Below are 25,873 nucleotides of genomic sequence, written 5' to 3' on the forward strand. Positions count from 1 at the left end.
ATCCTCTATCGCCCAGACCTCTGTCATAGACCCTGACGGTCAGTCTGTACCTTTGCCTCCCGTGTCACCTAACTGGATTCAGACAGAGCTGAGTGTGAGGTACAGCGAACAGATTGTTTTCACATTTTATAGGTAAGAACTCTGAGACACTAAGAGTGTGACGAGGAGTGATGCGGTAAGGATCTGCTCCATTCCTCAATTCATATCCTGTTCACGTGTGACAACTGAGGCCTGTAAAAGCTTAAGTGACAGGTTTACAAGGACTGACTACACAGGGAGAACAAGGACTGAGGGCACTACCCCTCCGAGTATTGCCTCATTCATGCAGGGAGACAAACACTAAGGAGGCAGTTATTTTGACTGCTAGCATTTTAAAATGAAAATAGGTCTGGGAGTTCAGCAAATTGAACTTGAGTTAATTCTGTAGGGAAACATAAACCCTTCTTTTGAGTGCCGAGATTAGGTCACTGAGGAAAGTGAAGTTTTTTAAATGTATTTCCACAGCAAACACTACGTGTTGATAACAAATGCAACAACAGTAGATACTTTGCATTTTCTGTTTCTTCCCCGAGTGTGACTCATATATGGGCATATATTCCATAAGATTCAGTGGGTTCAACATACATGACTCCATTTGGTCATGTTGTTTATTTTTAACAAATTGTTAAAAAAAAAAACGTGTGTTGTTTATCCGTTCTTTATTTGATCACTCTTCAGAGTGTCTGTAAAGTGTCTAGTCGTTCAGGGCTGTTTTAAAATACAGTATATTAGGGGCACCTGGGTGGCTCAATAGGTTGAGCGTCCGACTTCAGCTCAGGTCATGATCTCACAGCTCGTGAGTTTGAGCCCCACGTCAGGCTCTGTGGTGACAATGCAGAGCCCGCTTCGGATTCTGTGTCTCCGTCTCTCTGCCCCTCCCCTTCTCTCTCTCTTTCTCTCTCAAATATATAAACACTAAAAAAATAAAATACAGTGTATTAATAAAAACTTGGGTTATATGAAGGCCAATAGACCAGGAGATGACTACCGTTGAAAATGGCGGTACCCAAGAGGAGGGGGCATGCCAGAAGGAGGGGCACACAGGAAAGCACCAGGAGAGTTCAGGAGGCAGAGAGAGAGGGAAGAAGTATGGACAAGAGCCTTTATTGTGGTCTGTAAATGAAGTGTTGAAACAAGACAACAGGCCTAAAACGGAGTCACCAAATGGTGCCAGGCCCCATGTCACCACACCGAGGCTTCATTGCACTTTTGTCTCCACCAGAGATGGAGTCTTAAACCTTAATTAAGAATCACTGGGTCACGGGCGCCTGGGTGGCTCAGTCAGTTAAGCGTCCAACTTCGGCACAGGTCACGATGTCACCATTTGTGAGTTCGAGCGTGACATCAGGCTTTCTTCTGTCACCGCAGAGCCTACTTCAGATCCTCTGTCTCCCTCTCTCTCTCTCTCTCTCTCTCCCCCTATCCCACTCTTGTGCTCTCTGTCTCCCTCTCAAAAATAAATGAACATTTAAAAAAAAAAAAAAGGGAGAGAGAGAATCACTGGGTCAGCACTGATGAGATCATCTGCCTTACAGATCCCTGCCATCCCCTGGGGGAAAGTGACCTTGCCACAACCAAAACACTTGTGCTGGTATAACTTCCTTGTTCCCATTCCCTACTGCCTACAAATGCCTCCTTCATTTTGTGCAACCTCATTTGTACAATTCCTTGCAGCTCCTTTCTATTGTTAGATGGGATGCTAATTAGCTGCATGAATTGTTGAATAAAATCCATAAGATCTTCAAAAAAAAAAATAGATACAAAGTGATTTATTTTTCCAATCATAAAGCATAAAGCAAGCTGTGCTCTTTTCACACTTAAATAAATGTGTCTTTTAAAAATTACTGTCCACAATAGGGAAATGCAAATCAAGACCATAGTGATGAACCACTTCATACCCACTAAGTTGGCTGTTACATTTCTTTAAAGAGAATATAACAAGTGTGGGCGAGGATGTGAGGAAATTGGAAATCTTGTGTATTGCTGGTGGGAATTTAATTGTTGCAACCGCTATGGAAAATCGTATGGAAGTTCCTTAAAAAGTTAAACACAGAATTACCATATGATACACCAATTCTACTGTAGGTATATGCCCAGAAGAGTTGAAAGCAGGAACTCAGACAGTTACTTCTATGCCAACATTCATAGCAGCATTATACCCAAAGTGGAAACAACCCATGTGCCCATGAAAAGATGGATGTTGAAAAAAATGTGGTTTATGCATACATAGGAATACTATTCAGCCTTAAAAAGGACGGAAATTTTGATCCTTGCTATAACATGGCTGACCCTTAAAAAATACTATGCTAAGTGAAATAAGCCTGACACAAGAAGGCAAATACTGTATGTCTCCACTTATGTAGGGTATCCAAAGGTATCTAAAAAAGAGACCATAGTAGAAAAGTAGTTATTAGGGACTGAGGAGATACAGGAGTATGGAGTTACAGTTTATTAGGTACAGAATTTCCTTTGGAGATAATGAAAATGTTCTGGAAGTGGTTAGTGGTGATGTGTATACAACATTGCAACTGTGCTTAATTCCAATGAATTAGATACTTAAAAATCATTGAAATGATAATTTTATGTTGTGTATGTTTTACTACCCTAAAATTATTATTCAAGACAGAAATTAAAATGGAAATCACATAGTGACTTTATAATGAGCTTGTTACATACTGGTGTTAGAAATAGGAATTGACGGGGCGCCTGGGTGGCTCAGTCAGTTAAGCGTCCGACTTTGGCTCAGGTCACGATCTTGCGGTCCGTGAGTTCGAGCCCCGCGTCGGGCTCTGTGCTGACCGCTCAGAGCCTGGAGCCTGTTTCGGATTCTGTGTCTCCCTCTCTCTCTGACCCTCCCCCATTCATGCTCTGTCTCTCTCTGTCTCAAAAATAAATAAACATTAAAAAAAAAAAGAAATAGGAATTGTTGTCTTGTTGTCTTTCGTGAATGTTACGATTTTCATTGAACCTTAAATTTCAAACCAAGCTTAATGTTTTTTTTAATTGAGAATCTTATTATAATAATTGTAGATTCACATGCAGTTTTAAAAACTAAGACAGAGAAATAACCGTATGCATTTTACCCAGTGTCCTCCAATGGTAACATTTCAAGAAACCCTAGTATAGTATCACAGCTAGAATATTGACGTTGATAAAATCCACCAATCCTAAGATTTCCACAATTGTAGTTGTATTCATTTGGGATGTGTACATCTATGTACTGACTTCTATGTCATTTTGTCACATGCATTTAGGTTCATGTCTCTCCTTCACAGTCCAGATACAGAACGGTTCCATCGCCGTGGGGTCCCTGGTTTGGCTCTTCCATAGGCACACCCACTTCCTCCAGAACCTTCCCAAAAGGCCCATCCTGAAACTCTGGCCAAGCATTAATCTAGTCTCTGTCTCCGTAATTTTGACATGGAAAAATGTTACATAAATGGGATCATTTATAAATGGCATGTCATTTTTTTAGGATTGGCCTTTATCACTCACAAAAGTTCCTAGAGTTTCCTCCCAGTTGCTGTGTTCACTCCTTTTTATTGCAGAATCGTTTTCCGTTTATTCACCTGTTGAAAGACCTCTGGTCTTTTCCCAGGTTTTGGCTTTTTTGAAGGAAACTGCTGGACACATATTACGAATTTTTATGTGAACATGTTTTTATTTTACTTTTTGTGGAATAAATGTGTTGCTGCTGGGTCCTACTGCAATTGGACGGGAGTTTTATACGAAACCGTCAAGCAGTTTTCCAAAGTCCTGGTGCCATTTTCCATTCCCACCGGCGATCTGCGAGCGATTCAGTCAGTGTTTTCTGCATTCTCATCAGCATGTCGTGTTGTCCCTATCACTTATTGTAGCCATTTTCATATCAGCATTAATATTATTATTTTAACTTGCATTTCTCTGGCCAGAATGTTGAATATTTGTGTATGCACTTACTGCCTTCTGTATACACTCTTTGGTAAAATATCTATTCAGGACTTCACACGTTTTCTAATGGAGTTGTTTTATTACTGTTAAATTGGAATTATTATTCTAGATACGAGACCTTTGTTGGATATGTGATTTGCAAATATTTCCTCTTAGTAGCTTTCATCTTGTTGACAAGGATGTTCACAGAACAACAACTTTAAATGTAATTGCTATCAGTTTTTCACTTTTTTCCCTCTGTGGATCATGCTTTTAGTATCAAGTCTAAAAACTACTTAGCCCTAGGTGCCAAAGATTTTTTTTTCTTTTTTTCTGAAAGTTTTAGGGTTTTTCACTTTCTATTTGAATTCATGATCCACTGTGAGTTACATTTTGTGTAGGGTGTGAAGTAAAGCTCAAGTTTTATTTTTTGCCCATGACATCCATTTCTTTCAACACTATTTGTTGAAAGGTTATCCCTTCCTCCATTGAATTGCTTTTGCACCTTTGTCGAAAAACAGTTCAGCATATTTGTATGGACATATTTGGGGATTCTTCTGTCCCACAGAATTGCCTGTATCTCCACCAATACTATACTGTCTTTACCGCAGCTATATATTAAGCCTTAATAGGAGTAGATTGATTTCTCATTTTTTTTTCTTTTTTATAATTATTTTAGCTGTTACGGGGTCTATTCCCTTCTATATAAATTATAGAAAAGGTTTCTTTATGTCTATAAAAAGGCCTTGCCGGGGCACCTGGGTGGCTCAGTCGGTTGAGCATCCGACTTCAGCTCAGGTCATGATCTCGCGGTGAGTTCGAGCCCCACATAGGGCTGTGCGCTGACAGCTCGGAGACTGGAGCCTGCTTCGGATTCTGTGTCTCCCTCTCTCTCTGCCCCTCCCCTGCTCATGCTCTGTCTCTCTCTGTCTCAAAAATAAATAAAAACATTTAAAAAGAAAAAAAAAAAAGGCCTTGCCAAGATTTTGATAGGAATTGCATTAGGCCTATAGACCCGTTTGGGAAGAATTGACATCTTTATTATGTTGAGTCTTGCAATACATGAATGCAGTGTCTTTCCATTTATTTGGATCTTTTTTGAAGTGTTGAAGTATTTTGTCATTTGGAGTATATAGATGATATACATGCTTTCTTAATTGTTTCATTTTCTTTGCTACAGTTTTACATGGTATTGTTTTTGTTTCCACCTGTTCATTGTTAGTGTCTAGAAATGTAATTGGTCTTTGTAAGTTGATCTTCTATCTTGCAGAAGTGCTGAAATTATTAGTTCTAGGGGTGTTTTCGTAAATTCCTTGGGATCTTCTCTCACTTATTTTAGTGATACCTAATTATGTCATCTCCAAGCAGAGATAATTTTATTTCACCATTTCCAGTTGGTATGCTGTTTATTTCTTTTTCCTCGCTTAATACAGTAGCTAAAACTTTCAATACTATGTTGAAAAGAGTGGTGATAACAGATATCCTTGCCTTGTACTGGTTTTAGGGGAAAGCAGTCAGTATTTAAGTATAATCCTGAAGTATGATTTTAGCTATCGATTTTTTTTCTGGATGATCAAGTTGAGGTGATTGCCCTCGACTCCTTTCTGAGGGTCGTTATGATAAATGTATGTCGGGTTTTGTCAATTTTTTTTCTATATCCGTTGATAGGATCATGTGATATTTTCTTTAGCTTTTCATACACTGGATTACCTTGACTGGTTTTAGAATGTTGAACCAACCTTGCACAATTGGTCATGGCATATAATTCTGTTTATGCATTGTTGGATTTAATTTGCCAGTATCTTTTTGAGCATTTTTTGCATTTAAATTGAGGAGGGCCAGGGGCGCCTGGGTGGCTCAGTCGGTTGCGCGTCCGACTTCGGCCCAGGTCGTGATCTCACGTCCGTGAGTTCAAGCCCCACGTCGGGCTCTGTGCTGACAGCTCGGAGCCTGGAGCCTGTTTCAGATTCTGTGTCTCCCTCTCTCTCTGACCCTCCCGCATTCATGCTCTGTCTCTCTCTGTCTCAAAAATAAATAAATGTTAAAAAAAAATTTTTTTTAACTCAGGAGGGCTATTGGTCTGCAGCTTTGTTATTTTGTATTTTCTTTATCTGGTTTTGGTATCATAAAATGAGAATTGTTCCCTCCTCTTCTATTTTCTAGGACAGATTGTGGAAAATGGTGATAATGCTTCTTTAAATGTTGGATAGAATTCCCCAGTAAAACCCTCTGAATTTGAAGAGGTTTTTTTTTTCAGTAGTTTTAAACTGTCAGTTCAAGTTCTTTGATACTTACAGGGATATTCAAATTATAACATCTTTATTGAGTTTTGGTAATACGTAGTTTTTGAGGAACTGGTCCATTTTTTTTTCTAAATTGTCAAATTTTTTAGCATGAAGGGGTTTTGTTTTGTTTTGTGATGTTCCCTTATGTTTTTAACAGGCATAAAATCTATAGTGATAACCCTTATTTGGTTTCCGCAGTTGTGACAATGCATCTTCTCTCTTCTTAGCGCTTTATCAATTTTGTTGATTATTTTCCCCCCAAACCACCAATTTGCTGTATCTGTGACTTTCTCTCTTGCTGCTCGTGGTTTATTTTGTTCATCCTTTCCTACTTTCTTTTGATTTGAGACATTTCCTCATTTACAGTGCTATAACTTTATTTCTCATCCTGGCATTAACTGCATTCCATGTATTTCCAGTTGCCATTTTCATTGCTCTCGGACCCATGGATTATTTAGAAGTCTGTATTTTAATATCCACGTATTTGGAAATTTTCTTGTTAGCTTTCTGTTACTCACTTCCAGTTAGATTCCATATGGTCAGAGAACACATTATGTATGACTTCAATACTTTTATTTTTGTGACGGTTTGTTTTGTGGCCAAGGAACTGATCTATCTTGGTAAAGGTTCAGTGGGTGTTTGGGAAAAAAAAGTGTATACTCTGCTGTCGTTGGGTGTGTTGTTCTGTATATGTCACTTAGAGTCTGTTGATTGTGTTATTCAGATCTATGTCTTTGCTGGTTTTCTCTCTAGTTCTATTAGTTTTTTTTTTAATTTTTTTTTAACGTTTATTTATTTTTGAGACAGAGAGAGACACAGCATGAATGGGGGAGGGGCAGAGAGAGAGGGAGACACAGAATCTGAAACAGGCTCCAGGCTCTGAGCAGTCAGCACAGAGCCCGACGCGGGGCTCGAACTCACGGACCGCGAGATCGTGACCTGAGCCGAAGTCGGACGCGTAACCGACCAAGCCACCCAGGCGCCCCTAGTTAGTTTTTAAGAGGAAGGTTGGAGTCTCTACTTGTGGATTTTCTACTTCTCCTTGAAACTCTATTAGTTTCTGTTTCACGTATTTTGAGACTCGGTATACAACTTTAGGATTAGGATTGTCTTCCCAGCATATTGATCCTTGGATCACAGTGTTACGTACCTCTTTGTTGTCTAGTTACGTTTCTTGTTTTGATGGCTACTTTATCTGTTATCAATACGGTCTCACCTGCTTTCTTAAAATTATTGTAGTCAGCATGGTATTGTTTTTCTGCTGAATTTGAAGCGGCGTTTTACAAACATATTTTGGAGTCATGTTCTATTTCATGCCACCAATCTCTGCCTTTGAATTCCTGTATTTAGGCCATCTATGCTTAAGGTAATTATTGAAATGTTAGTGTGTAAGAAGGCTACATCCTTATTTTCTGTTTGTTTTCTCTGAATGTTGATTTTCTGTTTCTCTTTTCTTGCCTTTCTGTGGGTTACTTGAACAGTTTGGGGGAGGCTGTACGGGTTGGTTTGTGACATTTTTTTATTGCGGTATAATACACATAACACAAAACATACCCTTTTAACTATTTTTAAGTGCATACAGTTCAGTGGCATTGAGTAGATTCACGTTGTTGTGTGGCTATCGTCACTGACATCTCCAGCACTTTTCCGTGATCCTGAACTGACACCGAGTACCCATTAAGCACTAATCTTTCATTCCTCGCTTACATCCCTTACAAAATAGTAACCGCTTTTTTGCTTTCATTTTCTGTGAATACGCATATTCTAGGAACTTCGTTTCAGTGGATTCATGCAATATTTGTCATTCTGTGTCTGGCTTGTTTCACTTAGCATAATGTCTTCCACGTTGATCCGTGTCATAGCACGTATCAGGATTCAACAAAGCTGAATAATGTTCCATTTTATGTATACTGTGTTTTGTTTATTCATACACCTGCCAGGGGACATTTGAGTTGTCTCCCCCTTTTGGCCATTGAGAATAAAGCTACTGTGAACATGGGCGTACAGGTGTATGTGTGAGCCCCTGCTTTCAAATCTTTTGGTTGTATTCCAGAAGTGGACTTGATGGAACAGATGGTAATTTTATGCTTAGGTTTTGAGGAAGCACCATGTTGTTTTCTATAGCAGCTGTACCATTTTGTTGGATTTGATTTATTGCATGTTTTGTGTTTTATTTCTAGTTTGATTGAGATAACATTGACATGTTGTAACCCTGTATAAATTTAAGATTTACAACATGTTGATTTGATGCTTCTGTATTGCCCAATGATAGCTCACACCGCCATCATCACACAATCACCATTTCCTTTTTGTCGTGACGACATTTAAGATCTACTCTTGTAGCAGTCTTTCAAGCATACAATACAGTGTTGTTAACTATAATAATAATGCTGTACGTTGGATCTTCAGGATATATTCATCTTATAACTGGAAATATATGCTCTTGGACCAACCTCTCCCCACCCCTCTCACCTCCAGCACCTGGTAATCTATCTCTGTATGTTTTTATAAGTTTGGCTTTTTTATTTATTTGTTTATTTATTTTTAATTTTTTTTCAACGTTTTTTATTTTATTTTTGGGACAGAGAGAGACAGAGCATGAACGGGGGAGGGGCAGAGAGAGAGGGAGACACAGAATCGGAAACAGGCTCCAGGCTCTGAGCCATCAGCCCAGAGCCCGACGCGGGGCTCGAACCCATGGACCGTGAGATCGTGACCTGGCTGAAGTCGGACGCTTAACCGACTGCACCACCCAGGCGCCCCTAAGTTTGGCTTTTTTAGATTCCGCATGTAAGTGATATCAAACAGTATTTGTCTTTTTCTTTGACTTATTTCATTTGGCATAATGCCCTCAAGTTCCATCTATGTTGTCACAAATAGCAGAGTTTTCTTACTTCTTGCAGCCAAATAATAATCTGGGGGTATCTCTAATAGTAACCTCTGTGTATTCACTATTGTGAATAGTGCTGCAATAAACACAGGAGTGCAGATATCTCCTTGAGACCCTGTTTCATTCCCTTTGGATATATAGCCAGAGTAGGATTATTGGATCCTCTAGAAGTTCCATGATTAACCTTTTGAGGAACCTCTATACTGGTTTCCATAGTGGCTGTGCCAATGTACATTCCCGCCAATGAGGCACGAGAATTTCCTTTTTTCCACATTCTCACCAACACTTGATAGCCCGTGTGTTTTTGATGATTGCCATTCTAACAGTTGTGAGAAGATACCGCATCGTGGTTTTGATTTGCATTTCCCAAATGGTTAGCGATTTGAGCACCTTTTAACATACCTGTTGGCCATTTGTAAGTCTTCCTTGGAAAAATGTCTATTCAGTTCCTCTCCCATTTCTAATTGTATTGTTTGCTTGTTTGTTTGTTTCTGCTATTGAGCCCCACTGACAACGCACACTAGTTCAATTCCTCCACATCACCACGAACACATTTTCTATTTTGTTTGTTTTATGGTGGACGACCTAATGGACGTGAAATTGTATCTCGTTGTGGTCTGGCTTTGCATTGTCCTAATGATGACTGATGCTGATCATCTTTTCATGTGCTTTGGGGCCATTTGTATATATTCTTTGGAGAAATGTGTATTCAAATCCCTTGCCTGTTTTTCGATCGGGTTTGATTTTGTCGTTGTTGGTGTGTAGGCATTCTTTTTGTTCTGGAATGAATCTGTTATCGTGCACATGACTGGAAAATCTTTTTGCCCTAGTGGTTTGGAGTATACCTGTTTGCAGAGTTTCTATAGTGGTTACACTAGGTATTACAACATACGTCTGTAACGTAACACAGTCTACTAATACCAACGTTTTACCACTTTGACTATGGAAATCTCACTTGTGTTTATGTCCTTTTACTTTCCACGCTTTTAGGTATCATTTTCTTAAGTATCAGATTACTATTGTATTTTTTCAACCATCAAATTAATTTCTCAAACTCATAAGTAGGATCGTATATATCTGGCTTTCTGCTCTTTTCCTTGTTTCTTCTTTCCTTATGTGCTAAGATTCTTTTTTTACAATTTCCTTTGTTTTTCAAGCTTCTTACTTTATTTTTTAATATTTATTTATTTTGAGAGGGAAAGCACGAGTTAGAGGGAGAAAGAGGGGGGAGACAGAGAATCTCAAGCAGGTTTCACACTGTCAGCACAGAGCCTGATTCAAGGCTTGAACTTAGGGAGATCGCGACCTGAGCCAAAACCCAGAGTTGGAAGCTCAACCCACTGAGCCACCCAGGTGCCCCTTTTTAATTTCCTTTCTATTTGGAGCCAGACTTTAAGGATAGATTTGTTAGTGACAAATTCTTTGAATTTTTCTTTATACAAGAAATGTCTTAATTTAAAAAAAAAAGTTTATAGTGTGTCTGATACAACTTTATGTATGTGTCTGTGTGTATAAAACAAAACAAAAATGGAATAAAAAATAAATGTCTCCATTTCCTCTGCATTCCTGAAGAATAGTTTTCCTGAATATAGAATTTGTAGCTGACATTTCTTTCCCTTCCTCATTTAAAAAAAAAAAAATGCTTTGCCACTTCTTTCTATACTCCATGGTTTCAAATGAGAAATGTGCTGTCTTTCAAATTGGTGTTTAAGTGATGAGAAATGCTTGTTTCTCTCTGGTTGCCTTTCAGGTATTTTCTTTGGCTTTCGTTTTCCGAAGTTTCATTACAATGTGGACTGGTGTACATTTCTATGGCTTTTTAAAATTTATTTTATTTATTTTCAAGAAGAGAGTATGCACACAAGCAGGGGTGGGGCAGAGAGAGAGGGAGAGAGAGAATCCCAAGCAGGTTCCATGCTGTCAGGACAGAGCCTGACTCAGGGCTCGATCCCACAAACCACGAGATCATGACCTGAGCCAAAATCAAGAGTCGGTTGCGTAACTGAGCCACCCAGGCATCCCTAATTCTGTGGCTTTTGCCTGTTGAGAGTTTTCTCAGCTCCATACATCTGTGCATGTGTCTATTTTACCCAAATGTGTGAAGTATTCAGCCACTATTTTTCTTACCTCTTTCTGAGACCCCAGTGATATGAAGGTTGGACCTTTTGTTATTGTCCTACAGGCATCTGAAGTTTCTGTTCATTTTTAAAGTATCTGATTTTTTCCCTGTTGTTCAGATGGGGTGGATTCAAGGGATCTGTCCTGTGTACTCTTCACTCTTCTTTTGAGTTCATCCACCAAATTTATCATTATTACTATTATTATTATAATTATAATTATTATTATTATTATTTCTATTCACATATTTTTTTCAGTTCTATACTTTCCACTTGGTTCTTTTTATCACTCCCGTATCTTTGCTGAAAGTTTCTATTTTTTATATGTTCCAAAAGATTTTGTAGCTGATTGATGGAACAGTTACACGATGGCTGTTAAAAAATCCTTGTCTGATATTCCAACCATCTGACTCATCTCAATGTTAACATCAGTTGATTGTCTTTACCATTTAAGTTGAGACTTGTCTTAATTTTTGGTATGGCAAGGGATCTTTTTTTGTAGCCTGAACACTTTGTCTGTTTAAGTTAGGAGACCCAGGGTGCTTTTAATTTTATGTTTTTATTATTGTTGGAGGCAGTCACAGTTTTAGTAAAGAATGGCTACTTTTGTGGACCGTGATTCCAATGGCAATTTATTTTTCAGTGTCTTCGCATTGTTATTTTGGTCAGCTAGGTTTATCTAATGCTGCTGGACCTGTTCACTGGCCGCTGCTGGCACTGCCTGAGGGAGTTAAATGGGTTTTGATGGCCAGGTCTTTGGACCCCTCTCAGTAAGGAAGAGGTCTGAGGTCTGCAGGGACAAAGAGGCTTTCTGGGCTGGGCCACTTACTGCCAAGTGTGAGAGTTTTAATGAAGGAAACTCGAATAACAATATCTGAAAAAGAAGGTATAAAAATGGGAAAGAGACATAAAAAAAGATGGAAAAAAAAGACGAAGAAAAAAAAGATGAAAAAAAAAGACACAAGGTGCTGAAGACAAAACGAGTCTCTTTCCTAGCATTTTCAAGGGATGGCGCTATCGAATTCCTATCCATGCTGGAGGTAAAGGAAAGAAAAAGAAGGTCCCTATCTTCCTGTTCATTGACTTGCCTGGAATAGACAGTCTCACCTAATTATCGTGAAAGCTAGCATCATTGCATTCTACTTTAGCAGACATATTATTGTGGTGGCATTACCTTTGGAGAGTATGTGCATAATTTATTTCTACTGAAGTAACCAAAGAAGAAACCAAAGAAATTAGGCCACCACAAATGGCACTGTCTGGGAACTGTAGAGTTGATGGCAGACTTTCATGTAGGTTAGCTAAGTTGGCCACACGAAATGTGTCTCCCTCACTGGGTCTTCGGGAGGCACCGTGAGGAGTATGTTCGAATAATGAAAGGCAGTTCACGTAATCGCTAACCCTTTAGATTTTTCTCCCAGCAGTCGCCACTCAGAATATTTTCTGAGTGTGAATTCTTGTGTGTTTACCTCTCCGAAGTTAAGAATGGTGGATATACGCATCCTTAGCAGTTCAGTACTTAGGCCAGTATATGAGCAAAGTTGGTTATAAATGTATAACGATAAGTTCTATTTTGGACTCTCATGTCTTCCTGTCGCTGGATTGTAGTCACCATGTTTTAGTTGAGTTATCCCTCAGTGGCAGAGCCTTCAGGACACATGGTCGCAGCCACATCTACTTGACATACTTATTAAGTGGGGGAGTCAGAATGAAGCATTTACTCTCTTGGAAGACACCAAAGCATAGTCTATCCGCTTCAAGCGGAACTGTATTTCTTAAAACCCTGGTTATATTAGATAATGCTGTATTTTGACATTGCAAAATACTGTAATTAAAGAATAGGCTTAGTTTGGTACTTGAAACTGCACTGGTCTCCGTTTTCCATTATGAAATAGCTTTAGGGTGGCTGTTTCTATTCAGACTGATAGGAAATGCAGCCAGCCTTTGTGGACCAAGAGCTCAATTTTGTTACTTCATTATACTAATTATTGGCAAGAGGATGAGGTCGTATCTTGATTTAGAGGCATATTTACATTTTATTATTGTTATTTCTCTGCCGCTGAACAGGTTGACACAAAATATGGTGGACATCGTTTTAAAAAAGACGTGAAATGGATCGATTTCAGAAAATTTAACTGGGGTTTGGGGATTTCAGATTACTCACCTAATTATAGGGTTAATCCTCAGCAGCTATGGAGAATGATTTTTAACTGTCACAGAGTGAAAGATAATTTTTTAAATGTTACGGAATTTACTTAAAGAAGTTTAAATTGAGGGGAAATGCTTTCCCCTCATCTACAATGACTACATCTCCAGCTTAAGCTGTTTGAGAGCAGGGACGTTACTTAGCTTCTCCACCTTTCCATTCGTACCACACAACCCACGCCACCCCTGTTTGTGTGTCATGACAGACTTTTGATTATTTGTACAAGTTATTATACAGAATAATAAGCTTTTCTGTCCCTGAGACATTATAGCTTTGGATCCTCCATGTTTCAAGCCAGTGCTGTTTAAACAATCACCTTTATCAGCGATTAAATTCAAAATAACTTCAATTCATGTAACATTTTATCACTTGAAGCTTCAGGACATTTCACCATCACAGTGCTGGGTTGTAAAGCTCCATGAGGGCAGGAATTTATATTTTTTGTTCTAAATTTTGTTTAATGTTTTATTTATTTTTGAGAAAGAGAGTGCAAGTGGGGGAAGGGCAGAGAGACAGGGGGACACAGAATCCAAAGCAGGCTCCAGGCTCCGAGCTGACAGCGCAGAGCCTGACCCAGGGTTTGAACTCACGAACCGTGAGATCATGACCTGAGCCAAAGTCGATGCCTAACCGACTGAGCTGCCCAGGCGCCACCCCCCTTTTTATTAATTAATTAATTGATTGATTGATTCATTCGTTCATCCATCCATTTATTTGGAATTTATATTTTTTGTTTGCTGTCCTGTCCCTAGCAACCTAGAATAGTGTATGGGACATAGGAGCCACTCAATATCTGTTGAAAGTATGAACACAGTTTTTTCAGACCCTGTGAAAAAATAGCTGCCTTTGTTGATGGGATGAAGACGTCAGATTTAGTGTCAGGAAATCTACGTTATTGTCCTAGCTCTGCTACTAATTTGCTGTGCGATCTCAGGTGTTCTCCTGCAACTGTGTGTGCTTTTCATATCTGTGAAATGAAACAATTAGATTTGACGAATGATAAAGTTGAGTCCATGTCGGAATGCGCACAATTCAGGGATTCGTGATTAGTAACATGCCTCTGGGAAGTGACTGGCTAGAAACAAAGTTGCGGTTGCAGTGGAAGCATTGTTGCCAACTGGCATATCTGGGCTTGGAACTAAGACTTTGGTCTCTGGCTACTAAATTTGGCTCTACCAGTCGAACTCATCACCAATTTGATGATGATGATGATGATGATGATGATAATAATAATAATAATAATAATAATGCTTTTCTATACTTTGGCTTAGAAAACTCACTTTTATGAATGAGCAAAATGAAATCTGACACGGAAGAGTGAAACGTAACTTAACGATAGAACTAGATTTAAATCCTGGCTGTAAAATTTTCTGAGATTTGGGCCAAGTAATTTAATCTCTTCGTGTCTCACTTTTGGCATCTGTAAAAGGGGATAATGATCATATCTAAATGAAGGAAGGTATTTCAAGTTCCCAGGACATGGTCAGCTTTGGAAGCCTTACATACTAGCTGATACAAAGGAATTAGATGAGTGAGAATGAATTCATGAAAAATAAACACTGAGAGGTGAAATCCTGGGAGAGTGCATGGCCCAGGCTGACTTGTGGGTCTGTGCCGTGGCACCCCCTACTGACCAGCCCTCATAATTTGGTCCATCTCTTCTCTCTGCCTCTCATTCTCCCCTGTAAAAGGGTGATGATACTATCACCTACCCCATAAGGCTATTGTGAATCTTAAATGAGACAATCCACGTAATGAGCTTAGTTAGAGCGATGATGGCACATAGTAAGTCCTCAATAAATGTGGCCACTCTTACTGTGTTTCGTCAAGTCCATCAAGGGGACCTGGGGGTGGAATGAAAAAAGAAATGTGGAAGGCTCTCAGCCCAACGAGTGAAGAGAAAGCAATGTGAATTCACTAAAGCCAAATAGAGTAAGATCGTCTACTGTAATTTTTTAAAAGAAAACTGCTTAGAAACAAACATAGTAAAGCTTTGAGATTGGAGGGAAGAAATTCTATCCAGATGCAAGATGTTGAAAGCCCCCACTTAAGGCATTGACAATAAATATCGCAGTCTCCAATTTATTCTCAAGTGATGATCCTTTTAACCAAAAAAGATACGCTCAATGGAAAAGGTCTTTTAGTCTCCTTCCACACAGATTGGAAGGTAATTCTAAATATTGCTCCCAAAGTTGTGAATAGACCATCCATCTTTTTGTACCAGGGCAACAGCCGTGATACCCCAATGAGTCACTACCTAACTTCTGTTCACCAGGGAGCCCCAACTCATCTTGTCTGTAGGGAAGTGAGTTGGGGTAGGGAGGCAATGCCTTAAAAATTCTGCAAAGAGAGTCCTTTAGCTAAGCTCCTGAAGCTGCAAAGCCACTGCAGACAGACTGATAGGGGATGGAATTGGAAGAACAGAGAGGTCAGATTCATAAAGAAAATTAAAGGAAGGCTGTCTCTTACTACTACACATTTTAAAGTACATTTCTTTTTGGTGAGGTTTAAAATTTATTTATTTATTTATTTTGAGAGAGAGAGAGACAGACAGACAGCGCAAGTGGGGAGGGGAAGAGAAAGGGAGAGAGAGAGAGAATCCCAAGCAGGTTCTGAGCTGCCAGTGCAGAGCCTGATATGGGGCTCGAACCCACAAACTGTGGGATCATGACTTTAGCGGCAACCAAGAGTCGACACTTCACCAGCTTAGCCACCCAGGCGCCCCTCTTTTCGGTGAGCTAAAAAGAGACATGAAATAAGCCTGTATATTTCATGATACCGAGGTCTTTTCCAATTGACTGGAAAAATCTTGGTACATATGAGCATAAGTTACCTCATTTAAAAAAATCGTGTGTGGTTGTTGAGAAATAGAACACAGCCCTTTCTTTTAAGAGCATTGAGTTGAAGGGCTCTCTTGGCAGAGAGTAATAGAAAGTTTTCTCCTTTAGAAGCATTGTTTCTTTCGCATTAAGGTCCTTTAGACTTAACTAAGTGCTCCTTTAAAATCTAAATATCCCTCAAACATGTCAGGTGGCTCTGTTACTCACACTTTAAAGTAAATTACTTTTTTCACTGACTTTTCTCTCTTCACCAACTGAGGATTTGACCTTGAAGGCAGTGGAGTTTCAAATGGAAGATTAAAATTAAATTAAATTAGAAATTGAATTAAATCAAAGACCAAGGGACTTCTGAGGTGGATTGGCTCAAATTAGGAACTTTGGTCAGATGTCCAAGAAATCGTTTGGGAGGGAAGGGAAAGACATTAGGAGATGTGATGAGAACAGAGATGAGATTAATTTGGTTTATAATCATACTAGGGTTTTCAGAAGCAGATTTTCCATTGCCAAAAATCCTACATACGCTACTTAAACTGTAAATTGATCATGCTTGAAGCACTTGCTAAAGTCTGTGCTAGTTCATTACAATAGGGTGAATGTTGATGGCTATGGAATTAGCATGGCCCAGAGCAAAATGAAAATGCAGGGCCCTGTTCAGAAAGCAGGACAAGAGTTGGAAACAAACTCTTGTATAAACTCAAGTATAAAACTGGTCCCTTTTATCTGCCATCTCTCTCTCAACTGATCATAGTGTTTGTTTGTTAGTTTTAATTTATTTAACTTTGTTTTAATTTATTTAACGTAGCTCCGGATAAAGAAAAAAATCAAAGTTTAAATTACCAGGGTGCATTTTACCATCCATCTTTACAGTGCGTAATACAAACATGGGACTATTTAACTTACACGCGGCCACCAGAATTTGTACGTCACGGATCATGCATATGTATGTTGGTCTTACCAGAATGGTGGAAACACTATACAGATCTACTCTACCATTTTTATTCACTTCGTGATACATGTACCATTTACCAACACTCACTCCCTTTGGCTCACTGATGAGTAAGGAAGGACTGTAGCAAAAAGAGCTATGGCTTTCCCTTTCTTTCTCTTTTTATCTCTTTGTTTTCAACATAAGCAACCTACTAATTCAAGGGAGAAAACGCTAAAATAATAAAATAAAATAAAATAAAATAAAATAAAACAAAATAGAATAGAAAAGAATAGAATAAAATAAAATAAAATAAAATAAAATAAAATAAAATAAAATAAAAAATATAAAATAAAATATAATATAATATAAAATAAAATAAAATATAAAATAAAATGAAGGATACAACAGGATTTCTTGTTTGGGGGAGGAAAACTTTTCCCTCTGTCCGTTCTAGGTTCTTTGGCTGGTCTAATAATTAAATCAACAGAAGACAGATGAGCAGGAGAAAGACAAATTCAATTGCATGCATACAGGAGCCTGCAAAAATATGAGACTCAGAGAAGTGGCCAAACCAGCCAGCTTTTGTACCTTTTAGACAAAGAAACAATAAGTTCGTGAAGAATTGACAAAAAGAAGTTTAGGCTTCAGGTAGGAAATTAGTGAAGAAACAACAGGGTTTGTTGTTACAGCCTTCTCGTCCCTGGATTCCCTGTCTCTGCTGATAAGGATGTCTCTTTACCTCACGGTGTCATTCACATGGGACGTTTATTTCCTGCTTTCCGGGGACGGAGGAGGGTCAGAGTGTCCTTCTTGTACTGGCGTTATCCCAAGTAACTTTCATTCAAAATAATCAATATGCCAAAGTGGCATATTTGAGGGTGACCTGCCCTGAACCCCATCACTTGTTATCCATGTTTCTTGGAACATCATTGCCTTCATGTGAAGTTCAAAGCAAATTCTGCTTCCAGTGGAAAGCAAAACTTCTTGGGACTGTCACCTTCCCCACTTAGTCACAGACAGAGCACACTTAACCTCACTCATACAGAACCTTGTTGAATGTCCAGGAATTATGGGCCCAAGAGAATTCACCATCGTGCACGTTATATGCAAATGAGGCAGCGAGGGATGGCTGGGGGCATGAATGTTGTGCACCCCACCTTAGCCACACGTTCCACTTGTACCTCGCCCGCAAAAACACTGGTTCACATTTTTAAAGAATTAAGTGTGGGGCTATTCTGAACATGGGCTCCTGGGCAGTTGCCCAAGTTGCACACGCATGCATCCAGCCCTGCCTTGAAGTTTTCTATACCCAAAGGATGAGTCAATTAGCAATGTGATCTGCAAAAGAAGGGGAAAGTAACTAGTCCTCTTACTTTTTACGTGATCGAACACTGTCTCAGACCTAGGGTGGGTCGGAATATGTGCAGACCTTGTTCCAAAATCGATTCTTACGTCATCTTCTGCAGGAGTGAGGGGCCCAGGAGGCAGATAGATAGTTTAACTTGGTCTTCAAACAAGCGCACTGTTTTATGGACTATAAGCTTTCAGTAAAATGTTTAAGATAAGATGCGAGACCTCACGGACACGGTGCTACTGATTAGCGGTAACTGAGTGAAGAAAAGAAGAAAAAAAAAACTGAAGAGAAGCTGCGTGGAAAGACAGCTATACTGAGAGTTAGGGGCCTAGGGTCTGGTCCTGGCCTTGCTGTACCGGCTAGCTGTGGCCTCAGGCATGCCACATCACCTCCCGAGTCCTCATTAGCCTCATCTATAAAAGAGGGTTCCAACTGGGAGGGTTTCTAAGTTAAAATTTGTTCAATGGAAGACGTGGAACATTTACAAATTAAGAAACCCATTTCAAAGATACACTTTTATACTTGAGAGAATTCATTCCAGAATTTCCAGTGGTCCCCAGATGTGCCTTCAGGCAAATGTGCTTCCTCAGACTAGGACCCACAGTTGGAATAATCACCTTTCCTACACTTCTGCATTTTCTTGATTCTGAAAGACTGTTAATCACTGCCAAAAATCCAGGGAGGTTTGAGAGATATTGAGGGACTTACAGATCCACGGATTATTTCAGTCCTGTTTTCATTTTTCCCTTAGATCTTCTCAGCTCATGCCCGAATCAAAATTTACCTCACCAGCTGAAAGTTCTACTTCATGACTTACTGAGTACTATTGTTAATATTTTATCAGAAGATTATTTTTTGCAGTATTTTTCAAAGGGCTGCCAAAGTATAAAATAGGATTTTTTTTATTATGTCTTGTGGAAAATGGATTTTTTTTTCACAGAAAACAATAGACTCCCTCTTCTAGTCAATAGAGAATGAAATATTTGGAAGTAAAGGTGAGAGACAGAAGGGAATTACAATACTTTGAGTTTGAATTCTCAGATACTGTGCTGTGCATATATGATGTTGTCTGACCCCCTTCATAATCACTATGGTAGGTAACAGTAAGAATATCAGCAGTCACATATGCTAGGCTAGAAAGTCTTCTGGAAGGTTTTAATGCAAGCTCCAGCCACACTTCTCTCCCGTATTCCAGTATTGCATATCCAACTACCTACATGGCAAGCCCACTGGGCACTGACCTCTCAAAATCAGTATGGCCGAAGGAAGCTCATCCTCTTTCCCCCCAATCTTCTGTAGCCACAGCCCTTTTTTTTTAATTTTTTTTCAACGTTTATTTATTTTTGGGACAGAGAGAGACAGAGCATGAACGGGGAGGGGCAGAGAGAGAGGGAGACATAGAATCGGAAACAGGCTCCAGGCTCTGAGCCATCAGCCCAGAGCCTGACGCGGGGCTCGAACTCATGGACCGCGAGATCGTGACCTGGCTGAAGTCGGACGCTTAACCGACTGCACCACCCAGGCGCCCCGTACAGCCTTTTGCCTCTCAAGTAATGGTGAGTGCACTCTTCTGGTCACTTAGGTCAGAAACCTTGGGGCCATCCTTGTCTCCCTCTTGGTTTACCCCCTCCGTGTGATACATCAGGAGATCCTCTTGCTCACCCAGCATGACTGACCACTGACCACTCCCCACCAGCTCTACCTGAGTGTGAGCCAACATGGCATCTCTCTACAAGCTTTCCTTCTGCCTCTATCTTGACCCCCGCTGTGGTCTATTCCCAACCGGCAGCCAGGATGAGCCTGCTGAAACATAAGTGATGTCAATTCTAAGCACGAACTCCCACAGCAGCCCCCATGTCATGTACAGAGTGAGAGCCAAAAAGCCTTGAGCTGCCCTTGATCCATCCCTCCATCCACGTCTCCGCAGCACGTGCCACTTAACTCCACATTCTTCTACTACTCTCCACCTTGTCCTTTCACTCCATCCCCACTGACCTAACAATTTCAAGAACAACTGAGCATACCCCCACCTTCTGGCCTTAGCCTTGGTGGTTCCTTGCGCCTGGAAAACCTTTCTCTTGCACATGACTCACTCCCTCACGTCATTCAAGTGTTTGGTCACATCTCGCTTTCTTAGTGAGGTGCCCTCACCTCCCAATAGCCCCCAACCCTTGTGCTCCTGATCCTCCTTAATTTAGTCCATTTTTCTTACATCAGCAGCATGATTCACTTCTAAAATACTCTATTCCTTCACCATGGTGATTATTGGGGTTTTTTTTCTATCTACTCACTTTCCCTAAAATGAAATGGTCATTATTCCAAGCACCTCCCATAGTGCCTGGCATATGGTAAATGCTCAATAAATCTTTGGGAAATGAATGAGTTATGAGTAAATGAGTGAATGCACAAATGCTCTCATTTATTCCTTGTACTAACCTGACTAAGGTAGGTTTCCTTGCCTCCGTTTTCAGTGAGGAAATGGAAACTCAAAAAGGCTAGGTATCTTTGACAACTCAGAAGTCTTCTACAAGGCAAAGCTGAGATTAAGAGAGAGCTGTCTCCTCTGGACCTTTCCCCTTTATCAGACTGTAAAACGTGTACTTTATGAAAATATCAGCATTCCATAAAATGCCATACATTTATAGCCTCCATCCCCCTTTCTCCACACTCCCAGCCAATATTTTTTTAAATGAACCTCTTAAAATGATGTAACGAAAGTAACTGGCTTATACAGCAACTTACATAACATGAATGATAAGAGGTGTGTTAGTCAGGACTCTAGCGGCAGAGTCAAGGAATGTAACCAACTTGACCTAGTAGAGGTCAAAAATATTAAAACTAAATAATTTTAACTATTTAAAATAGAATGGGTCATAAGGCTCTATGAGCTCATGGAAGCCACAGGAAAAAGCAAAGACCGGTGAGTAGGAAGCAGGTGCGTTGGGAGAGTTCTCACTCCCTCTTCCATGAGTGTCTTTTTCACTCTCCTTTTCCACCGATTACCAGTATTGGCTCCCTCTGCCCATAAGGGACGTGGTAACCACGCTGCAGCCATAACCCTTTCACCTAAATAAGACTGTAATCTCCTAGTCCCAGATGAGAAGCCCAGTCTGGGTGAGCAATGGCCATGGATCAGGACTCAGGGACAAACAGCTGACAGAGGACACCTTTCCAAGTTGGGGAATGCAGAGAAAGGGATTGAGTAGACAGTCTAAAGACAGATGACTATGGGACGCCTGGGTGGCTCAGTTGGTTAAGTGTCTGACTCTTGACTTTGGCTCAGGTCAATGAGGAAATTGACCTCATGGTCGATGAGGAACCATCTCATGGTTCATGAGGTCGAGCCCCACATCAGGTGGAGCCTGCTCTATCTCCCTCTCTCTCTCTGTCCCTCCCCCACAAGTTCTCTCACTCTCTCTCTCAAGAAATAAATGTTTTTAGTTTATTTATTCTGAGAGAGAGAGAGAGAGACAGAGGGAGAGGTAGAGAGAGAACCCCAAGCAGGCTCCATGCTGTCAGCATGGGGCCCGAGGTAAGGCTCGATTCCACAAACCGTGAGATAGTAACTTGTGCTGAAATGAAGAGATGCTCAAGTGACCGAGCCACCCAGTCATCCCAAATAAACGTCAAAAGTAGATGACTGTAGGAGTGCCTGGATGGCTCAGTCTACTGAGCGTCGATCTTGGACTCAGGTCATGATCTCAGGTTCGTGTGTTTGAGCCCCTCATCAGGCTTACTGCTGTCAGCACAGAGCCCACTTGGATTTTCTGTCTCCTTCTCTCTCTGCCCCTCCTCTTCTCACGGTCTCTCTCATAAATAGGCATTTAAAAAAGTAGATGACTGTAGAACTCAGTGGCACAGTGGAAAGCACACTACTGAATCAAACAGCTTAAGTTCAAATTCCCACTTTGGTTTTTTGTTGATTCGTTTCTTTGTTTGACTTTACTTTTGCTCATTCTTAGATGTAGGGACTCAATATTGGTTCCTTGGTGATAGGAAAGAACAAGAAGAAGAATAAACGAAGAACCCTTGGAGTAAAGGAAAACGAGAAATGAAAAAGAAAAACAGAAGTACCAGCAAATCCAGAATTCTGAATTCTAACTTCACCTCTGTTACCAAGGAGTAAATGCCTTGGGCAAGTCGTTCCCTGGCCTCAGTTTTCTTGTCTGTTTAATAAGGAGATTAGGCAAGAAAGAGTCAGTAGGTTTCCAAAACGTGCATGATCACGAGAATGAACTGGGCTCCCAGCTCAAAATGCAAATGCCCTGAATCTACTCGTGAGTAGTCTGATTTAATAGATCTTGCATGACCTTCTGTAATTTGTATTTTTCTGCAGCTTTCCAGATGATTGTGATGTTCAACCATTCTTGGGAACCACTAGACTAGATGGCATTTGAGACACGTCCCAATGTTTGCAATATGTGTTGACATTAATATTATCTAGAAAAGATTCCAGTTGCGATAAAACTGATTTTTTATTGTATATCTGGGTATGTTTTTAAGAAATTGCATAATCTTTTCCTTTCGTTTCTGTAGAAAATTAAGAATACCTAGTACAAAACAGATGCGCAGTAAATAACACAAATGAATAAATGGTCAGTTCTTTGTTTTAATAGTAACTTTTTTTTTATCTCTTTGAGTAATCTACTTGTCATACAGGTAGGGAAAAATTTCAGAGTTCATTTGGTTTACTGGAATATTAAAAATACTTAGGATAATCCTATGTAAGCCACAAGTCATAATTATACCTGAAAGCTACTGATACTAGAATATCATTTTTGTCTCTTATAACATGGATAAATGAAATACATATATAAATATAATGTTCCCAACATGTATTATGTGCTATGAAAATACATGATACTGTTGTGCTATTGTAGTTCTCGCATTTTACCACCATAGCATCTTATTCTTAACCTCTCAACTTTGCCACTTTCAAAATAGTGCTCAGATAAGTTCTGCAGGGAATTGTGTTAGCCCTGATCGTTTTGAATGCCAAGTGTTCTTTTTGGAAACAAGTAGTGTTACGGGTTTCTAAAGGGGTTGAACTTCAAGGCAGGGATTCTGGAATGTCATTCTGCCTTTGTGCCTATTAGCTGAATGAAATTGGGCAAAATACGTCACCTTTTCTGGCCTCCAATTCCTCTTCTGTGAAATGAATTCCATATTCATTCAGGCACTGTAATTCCTATAAGTAATTAGAAAGTAAAAAAAAAAAATACTCACACCAGTGTTCTTTAATTCTGAATGTCACTGTATCTCTGCTTCATACTTAGATTTGTTATTTTTCTTGTTCCCTACGGAGACTCTTTTAATATGCTACCTAGGGCCACGAATTATATTCCTTAAACAGAATTCTGTTGATATCTACACTTCGCAACACCAGATCATTTTTGTGTGTGACACCAGTCCATTTCTATGTGGAAGAAAAATCACAGCTCGGGCTAAAGCATGTGATAGGATTGGACAAGTTACCTCTCCCATAACTGTGGGCCTAGTTACAATTCCGTTTTGTCACTTGCTTCAGAAAGCGTCAATAACGAGGGGTAACAGTTTGGTTTGAGCATCGGCGGCAAGCCTGTAGTCATGCGCCTGGGAAGATGATGCTGTGATTTGTGTCTTCCTGCGAGGTCAGAAGACCCACCCTGTGAAGACTGATACTTTTTAGCCCTTTATTTACAGCTGCTTAGTTGCAGTGATGATAAAACAAATAATGCACAGGAAACGCATAGCCTTGTATGTATCGCGTATCTTACAAAATCAAAAGATTAATGCATGCATTTTATTGCTTTTTACAGAAGATAAAAATGTTAATAGAAAAGTAGATTGCAGACTCTCAAACCTATTTATCGTGGCGATATTTACTTCTTTGTTTATTTTTGTGGTGGATGTTCTGGAAAGCACAAAAATACAAAGCATAACATCATGCAAAAACATGGTCATGTAAATTTTCTAGGGAACTCTCTTCTCACATGATGGAACTTAATGCTTGTCAGAGTACTTCTTAAGAGATCTTCGGTATCTTTGTTTCAGGCTAGCTATTGCATCTAATTGTTATGTTTCGCTATGTTTCAGAACAGCTGAGCATTACCTACCACGAATAACATCAAGTTAAAAACTGCAAAGTTTGGATCTTTTCCTGCCTTAGAAGCAAGAAAAATGGAAAACTGATCGTCAAAGGTAAAAGCGTGTCCTTTCTCCTTATGTAACATGAGCCTACAGCTTCTTTTCCAGCTGTCTTACATAAACAATTCCCTTTATTTTGATAATATGGGATTTTTGAATTTAAATATTTCTGGCCTGTAACTCCAGACGTATTAAGAGGCTGCTGAGTTTGGTCTGTGATTTTTAAGTCCCTTGTTGATTGTACAGAATCTGGACAAGATGCGTTTCATATGTTTAATCTTCATTCCTGCTGTTAATCTAGAAAGGCAGATGAGGCAAGTGTCATTTTCCCGACCGTGGACCAATATACTGTACTTTAGGCCAAGCAGGGAATGGTGAAGGTAGATGGCATAGTATCAGCTTTTAATTTGTCTTAGGGTGTTGTACAGGTTGGGACTTATCAGTACAAGGTGTTCAACGTGATCTACGTGCTCTAAGAAACACACTGGAAGCATTTGAGGCAAGGTTATGATCTCCACTCTCTTTCTGTCATTACGGAGTCTTGAGAAGGGAAAAAAAGAAAGGTCTTAATGATTTACAAATCTGAAATACCACATACATGGCATCTGATCAGAAGGGGCTTAATATTGCTGAAAGTAAGCTGTCATCTCTTGGGGGTTGCCTGCTTGAGACAACGATTTGGGTGTGGTGATTAAATGGGGAGCTCATCCCAAGGATGGGAGTTAGAGATCAGGGATCGTCAATTGGGGAAGAAGCAAAGGCCAGAATAAGAGGGGAGCGGACAAGTCCTCCCTGTGGACTGCAGGAGCGTGCTTCCCTGGGACCTATGGGCGTGCGTGAGACCTCCCAGAATTTCTGCCTGGAGCAGGAGGTTTATTCACTGCCTTCCCCCATTGCTTGTGGATTGCTCCCAGAGGCATTGATTTTTTTTTCCCTTCAATGTGGGGCTGTACTGGCACTATGTGGGGCTCGAAGACACTCAGTGGCCACTTGAGGTAGGCATTATAAAGGTGAGGAGAACCCAGGTTGGAGTAAAACCATCTGTCTGTGCAGCCGGGGCTGAAATCAGAGATGGACCAAAGGCCATGACGTGGGGAACCAGAGGCATCTATTATGCTTCCTTTGACTTTATTTTAAATCATAAAGTAAATCAGTTTCCTTCTAAATGAACTACATCCC

The 25,873-nt window shown here is 40.0% G+C and overlaps 1 protein-coding gene across 4 annotated transcripts in view; it reads left to right on the forward strand.

Moving 5' to 3' along the window:
• The window catches only part of DLGAP1 (DLG associated protein 1), a 900,656-nt gene that overhangs the window by 273,122 nt on the left and 601,661 nt on the right, over positions 1-25,873 (forward strand). For all 4 annotated transcript variants that reach the window (XM_043558382.1, XM_043558383.1, XM_043558380.1 and 1 more), the window contains exon 3: positions 24,644-24,748. The gene's annotated coding sequence lies outside the window, so the exon portion shown is untranslated. The remainder of the gene's footprint in view (positions 1-24,643; positions 24,749-25,873) is intronic.

Source organism: Prionailurus bengalensis, chromosome D3, assembly GCF_016509475.1.
Source record: "Prionailurus bengalensis isolate Pbe53 chromosome D3, Fcat_Pben_1.1_paternal_pri, whole genome shotgun sequence".
Taxonomy (NCBI): Eukaryota; Metazoa; Chordata; class Mammalia; order Carnivora; family Felidae; genus Prionailurus; species Prionailurus bengalensis.